Here is a 6,775-nt window from a genome sequence, read left to right as displayed (position 1 = left end):
GGAGGGGTATTATCGGCCACGGGGGCTTAATTTTCGCCTAAGGGGAGCGATTTGGAGGCCGTGGCCGGGTGAGGCGCGCCTCTCGAAGGGGAGGGATTTGAATTTCGGCTGCATTGAGGGTAGCTGCCCGCTGTTGTGGGTTTTTGGAGCCTGAGCCCGTTCAACTTGGAGCTGCCCTTGTGCACGATCAAGGAGGGGTATTATCGGCCACGGGGGCTTAATTTTCGCCTAAGGGGAGCGATTTGGAGGCCGTGGCCGGGTGAGGCGCGCCTCTCGAAGGGGAGGGATTTGAATTTCGGCTGCATTGAGGGTAGCTGCCCCGCTGTGGTGGTTTTTCGGAGCCTGAGCCCGAGCGGGGCGTCGGTTCCCGAGGTGGGCAGGAGTCGCTGTGCCCGTGAGGCTGCCTGGCCGAGTCGGAGTGCTGTGGGACGGCGGGGAGCGGGTTTTCCCGGGCGAGGGGGCGATCCCGAGGAAGGGGAGCGATTTGGAGGCCGTGGCCGGGTGAGGCGCGCCTTTCGGAGGGGAGGAATTTGAATTTCGGCTGCATTGAGGGTAGCTGCCCGCTGTTGTGGGTTTTTGGAGCCTGAGCCCGAGCGGGGCGTCGGTTCCCGAGGTGGGCAGGAGTCGCTGTGCCCGTGAGGCTGCCTGGCCGAGTCGGAGTGCTGTGGGACGGCGGGGAGCGGGTTTTCCCGGGCGAGGGGCCGATCCCGAGGAAGGGGAGCAGTTCCGAGGCCGTGGCCGGGTGAGGCGCGCCTTTCGGAGGGGAGGAGTTTGAATTTCGGCTGCATTGAGGGTAGCTGCCCCGCTGTGGTGGTTTTTCGGAGCCTGAGCCCGAGCGGGGCGTCGGTTCCCGAGGTGGGCAGGAGTCGCTGTGCCCGTGAGGCTGCCTGGCCGAGTCGGAGTGCTGTGGGACGGCGGGGAGCGGTTTTTCCCGGGCGAGGGGGCGACCCCGAGGAACTCGGCCGGCGGGGAGGCGTTCCGGCCCGGGCGAGGGGCGCGGACCTGACCGGAGACGTCCAAAACCTTGAAAGGGGTAAGCGGGAAAAGGTCAGCAAAGTGCCCGAAGCAGTAAGGCGAAAAAGCCGTCGGAACCTCCGAAAATGTCCAAAAGCGTGAAATCAGTAACCAGGAAAATGCATAAAAATGGCCAAAAGTGTGAAATCAGTAAGCAGGAAAAGTCGGGAAAAGTGTCTAAAAATGCTTGGAAATCTGAGGAAAATGCCCGAAAATGAGGCCCCTCGGTCGGGAGGAGGAAGTCGAAAATCCCCGTGCCCGACGAGGGAAGTCAGTAACCAGAAGGAAAAACTTAGAAAAAAATTCTAAGTGTCAAAAAAAATTCTAAGTGTCAAAAAAAATTCTAAGTGTCAAAAAAAATTCTAAGTGTCAAAAAGAATTCTAAGTGTCAAAAAAATTCTAAGTGTCAAAAAAATTCTAAGTGTCAAAAAAAATTCTAAGTGTCAAAAAGAATTCTAAGTGTCAAAAAAAATTCTAAGTGTCAAAAAAAATTCTAAGTGTCAAAAAAAATTCTAAGTGTCAAAAAAAATTCTAAGTGTCAAAAAAATTCTAAGTGTCAAAAAAAATTCTAAGTGTCAAAAAAAATTCTAAGTGTCAAAAAAAATTCTAAGTGTCAAAAAAAATTCTAAGTGTCAAAAAAATTCTAAGTGTCAAAAAAAATTCTAAGTGTCAAAAAAAATTCTAAGTGTCAAAAAAAATTCTAAGTGTCAAAAAGAATTCTAAGTGTCAAAAAAAATTCTAAGTGTCAGAAAGGGAAATGAGTAACCAAGAAGAGAAATGAGTAACCAAGAAATCAGTAACCAACAGGAGAAATGAGTAACCAAGAAGAGAAATGAGTAACCAAGAAATCAGTAACCAACAGGAGAAATGAGTAACCAACGGGAGAAATGAGTAACCAACGGGAGAAATGAGTAACCAACGGGAGAAGTCAGTAACCAACGGGAGAAATCAGTAACCAAAGGGAGAAGTCAGTAACCAACGGGAGAAATCAGTAACCAACAAGAGAAATGAGTAACCAACGGGAGAAATCAGTAACCAAAGGGAGAAGTCAGTAACCAACGGGAGAAATCAGTAACCAAGCTTATTTTTGGTTGGTTACTGACTTCTCCGTTCAACTTGGAGCTGCCCTTGTGCACGATCAAGGAGGGGTATTATCCGCCACGGGGGCTTAATTTTCGCCTAAGGGGAGCGATTTGGAGGCCGTGGCCGGGTGAGGCGCGCCTTTCGAAGGGGAGGGATTTGAATTTCGGCTGCATTGAGGGTAGCTGCCCGCTGTTGTGGGTTTTTGGAGCCTGAGCCCGTTCAACTTGGAGCTGCCCTTGTGCACGATCAAGGAGGGGTATTATCGGCCACGGGGGCTTAATTTTCGCCTAAGGGGAGCGATTTGGAGGCCGTGGCCGGGTGAGGCGCGCCTCTCGAAGGGGAGGGATTTGAATTTCGGCTGCATTGAGGGTAGCTGCCCGCTGTTGTGGGTTTTTGGAGCCTGAGCCCGTTCAACTTGGAGCTGCCCTTGTGCACGATCAAGGAGGGGTATTATCCGCCACGGGGGCTTAATTTTCGCCTAAGGGGAGCGATTTGGAGGCCGTGGCCGGGTGAGGCGCGCCTCTCGAAGGGGAGGGATTTGAATTTCGGCTGCATTGAGGGTAGCTGCCCGCTGTTGTGGGTTTTTGGAGCCTGAGCCCGTTCAACTTGGAGCTGCCCTTGTGCACGATCAAGGAGGGGTATTATCGGCCACGGGGGCTTAATTTTCGCCTAAGGGGAGCGATTTGGAGGCCGTGGCCGGGTGAGGCGCGCCTCTCGAAGGGGAGGGATTTGAATTTCGGCTGCATTGAGGGTAGCTGCCCGCTGTTGTGGGTTTTTGGAGCCTGAGCCCGTTCAACTTGGAGCTGCCCTTGTGCACGATCAAGGAGGGGTATTATCGGCCACGGGGGCTTAATTTTCGCCTAAGGGGAGCGATTTGGAGGCCGTGGCCGGGTGAGGCGCGCCTCTCGAAGGGGAGGGATTTGAATTTCGGCTGCATTGAGGGTAGCTGCCCGCTGTTGTGGGTTTTTGGAGCCTGAGCCCGTTCAACTTGGAGCTGCCCTTGTGCACGATCAAGGAGGGGTATTATCGGCCACGGGGGCTTAATTTTCGCCTAAGGGGAGCGATTTGGAGGCCGTGGCCGGGTGAGGCGCGCCTCTCGAAGGGGAGGGATTTGAATTTCGGCTGCATTGAGGGTAGCTGCCCCGCTGTGGTGGTTTTTCGGAGCCTGAGCCCGAGCGGGGCGTCGGTTCCCGAGGTGGGCAGGAGTCGCTGTGCCCGTGAGGCTGCCTGGCCGAGTCGGAGTGCTGTGGGACGGCGGGGAGCGGGTTTTCCCGGGCGAGGGGGCGATCCCGAGGAAGGGGAGCGATTTGGAGGCCGTGGCCGGGTGAGGCGCGCCTTTCGGAGGGGAGGAATTTGAATTTCGGCTGCATTGAGGGTAGCTGCCCGCTGTTGTGGGTTTTTGGAGCCTGAGCCCGAGCGGGGCGTCGGTTCCCGAGGTGGGCAGGAGTCGCTGTGCCCGTGAGGCTGCCTGGCCGAGTCGGAGTGCTGTGGGACGGCGGGGAGCGGGTTTTCCCGGGCGAGGGGCCGATCCCGAGGAAGGGGAGCAGTTCCGAGGCCGTGGCCGGGTGAGGCGCGCCTTTCGGAGGGGAGGAGTTTGAATTTCGGCTGCATTGAGGGTAGCTGCCCCGCTGTGGTGGTTTTTCGGAGCCTGAGCCCGAGCGGGGCGTCGGTTCCCGAGGTGGGCAGGAGTCGCTGTGCCCGTGAGGCTGCCTGGCCGAGTCGGAGTGCTGTGGGACGGCGGGGAGCGGTTTTTCCCGGGCGAGGGGGCGACCCCGAGGAACTCGGCCGGCGGGGAGGCGTTCCGGCCCGGGCGAGGGGCGCGGACCTGACCGGAGACGTCCAAAACCTTGAAAGGGGTAAGCGGGAAAAGGTCAGCAAAGTGCCCGAAGCAGTAAGGCGAAAAAGCCGTCGGAACCTCCGAAAATGTCCAAAAGCGTGAAATCAGTAACCAGGAAAATGCATAAAAATGGCCAAAAGTGTGAAATCAGTAAGCAGGAAAAGTCGGGGAAAGTGTCTAAAAATGCTTGGAAATCTGAGGAAAATGCCCGAAAATGAGGCCCCTCGGTCGGGAGGAGGAAGTCGAAAATCCCCGTGCCCGACGAGGGAAGTCAGTAACCAGAAGGAAAAACTTAGAAAAAAATTCTAAGTGTCAAAAAAAATTCTAAGTGTCAAAAAAAATTCTAAGTGTCAAAAAAAATTCTAAGTGTCAAAAAGAATTCTAAGTGTCAAAAAAATTCTAAGTGTCAAAAAAATTCTAAGTGTCAAAAAAAATTCTAAGTGTCAAAAAGAATTCTAAGTGTCAAAAAAAATTCTAAGTGTCAAAAAGAATTCTAAGTGTCAAAAAAAATTCTAAGTGTCAAAAAAAATTCTAAGTGTCAAAAAAAATTCTAAGTGTCAAAAAAAATTCTAAGTGTCAAAAAAATTCTAAGTGTCAAAAAAAATTCTAAGTGTCAAAAAAAATTCTAAGTGTCAAAAAAAATTCTAAGTGTCAAAAAAAATTCTAAGTGTCAAAAAAATTCTAAGTGTCAAAAAAAATTCTAAGTGTCAAAAAAAATTCTAAGTGTCAAAAAAAATTCTAAGTGTCAAAAAGAATTCTAAGTGTCAAAAAAAATTCTAAGTGTCAGAAAGGGAAATGAGTAACCAAGAAGAGAAATGAGTAACCAAGAAATCAGTAACCAACAGGAGAAATGAGTAACCAAGAAGAGAAATGAGTAACCAAGAAATCAGTAACCAACAGGAGAAATGAGTAACCAACGGGAGAAATGAGTAACCAACGGGAGAAATGAGTAACCAACGGGAGAAGTCAGTAACCAACGGGAGAAATCAGTAACCAAAGGGAGAAGTCAGTAACCAACGGGAGAAATCAGTAACCAACAAGAGAAATGAGTAACCAACGGGAGAAATCAGTAACCAAAGGGAGAAGTCAGTAACCAACGGGAGAAATCAGTAACCAAGCTTATTTTTGGTTGGTTACTGACTTCTCCGTTCAACTTGGAGCTGCCCTTGTGCACGATCAAGGAGGGGTATTATCCGCCACGGTGGCTTAATTTTCGCCTAAGGGGAGCGATTTGGAGGCCGTGGCCGGGTGAGGCGCGCCTTTCGAAGGGGAGGGATTTGAATTTCGGCTGCATTGAGGGTAGCTGCCCGCTGTTGTGGGTTTTTGGAGCCTGAGCCCGTTCAACTTGGAGCTGCCCTTGTGCACGATCAAGGAGGGGTATTATCGGCCACGGGGGCTTAATTTTCGCCTAAGGGGAGCGATTTGGAGGCCGTGGCCGGGTGAGGCGCGCCTCTCGAAGGGGAGGGATTTGAATTTCGGCTGCATTGAGGGTAGCTGCCCGCTGTTGTGGGTTTTTGGAGCCTGAGCCCGTTCAACTTGGAGCTGCCCTTGTGCACGATCAAGGAGGGGTATTATCCGCCACGGGGGCTTAATTTTCGCCTAAGGGGAGCGATTTGGAGGCCGTGGCCGGGTGAGGCGCGCCTTTCGAAGGGGAGGGATTTGAATTTCGGCTGCATTGAGGGTAGCTGCCCGCTGTTGTGGGTTTTTGGAGCCTGAGCCCGTTCAACTTGGAGCTGCCCTTGTGCACGATCAAGGAGGGGTATTATCGGCCACGGGGGCTTAATTTTCGCCTAAGGGGAGCGATTTGGAGGCCGTGGCCGGGTGAGGCGCGCCTCTCGAAGGGGAGGGATTTGAATTTCGGCTGCATTGAGGGTAGCTGCCCGCTGTTGTGGGTTTTTGGAGCCTGAGCCCGTTCAACTTGGAGCTGCCCTTGTGCACGATCAAGGAGGGGTATTATCGGCCACGGGGGCTTAATTTTCGCCTAAGGGGAGCGATTTGGAGGCCGTGGCCGGGTGAGGCGCGCCTCTCGAAGGGGAGGGATTTGAATTTCGGCTGCATTGAGGGTAGCTGCCCGCTGTTGTGGGTTTTTGGAGCCTGAGCCCGTTCAACTTGGAGCTGCCCTTGTGCACGATCAAGGAGGGGTATTATCGGCCACGGGGGCTTAATTTTCGCCTAAGGGGAGCGATTTGGAGGCCGTGGCCGGGTGAGGCGCGCCTCTCGAAGGGGAGGGATTTGAATTTCGGCTGCATTGAGGGTAGCTGCCCCGCTGTGGTGGTTTTTCGGAGCCTGAGCCCGAGCGGGGCGTCGGTTCCCGAGGTGGGCAGGAGTCGCTGTGCCCGTGAGGCTGCCTGGCCGAGTCGGAGTGCTGTGGGACGGCGGGGAGCGGGTTTTCCCGGGCGAGGGGGCGATCCCGAGGAAGGGGAGCGATTTGGAGGCCGTGGCCGGGTGAGGCGCGCCTTTCGGAGGGGAGGAATTTGAATTTCGGCTGCATTGAGGGTAGCTGCCCGCTGTTGTGGGTTTTTGGAGCCTGAGCCCGAGCGGGGCGTCGGTTCCCGAGGTGGGCAGGAGTCGCTGTGCCCGTGAGGCTGCCTGGCCGAGTCGGAGTGCTGTGGGACGGCGGGGAGCGGGTTTTCCCGGGCGAGGGGCCGATCCCGAGGAAGGGGAGCAGTTCCGAGGCCGTGGCCGGGTGAGGCGCGCCTTTCGGAGGGGAGGAGTTTGAATTTCGGCTGCATTGAGGGTAGCTGCCCCGCTGTGGTGGTTTTTCGGAGCCTGAGCCCGAGCGGGGCGTCGGTTCCCGAGGTGGGCAGGAGTCGCTGTGCCCGTGAGGCTGCCTGGCCGAGT

The sequence above is a fragment of the Stegostoma tigrinum genome, unplaced genomic scaffold (genome assembly GCF_030684315.1).
Source record: "Stegostoma tigrinum isolate sSteTig4 unplaced genomic scaffold, sSteTig4.hap1 scaffold_246, whole genome shotgun sequence".
Classification (NCBI taxonomy): domain Eukaryota; kingdom Metazoa; phylum Chordata; class Chondrichthyes; order Orectolobiformes; family Stegostomatidae; genus Stegostoma; species Stegostoma tigrinum.
The sequence above is the reverse complement of the archived record's forward strand: the minus strand, read 5'-3'. Positions refer to the sequence as shown.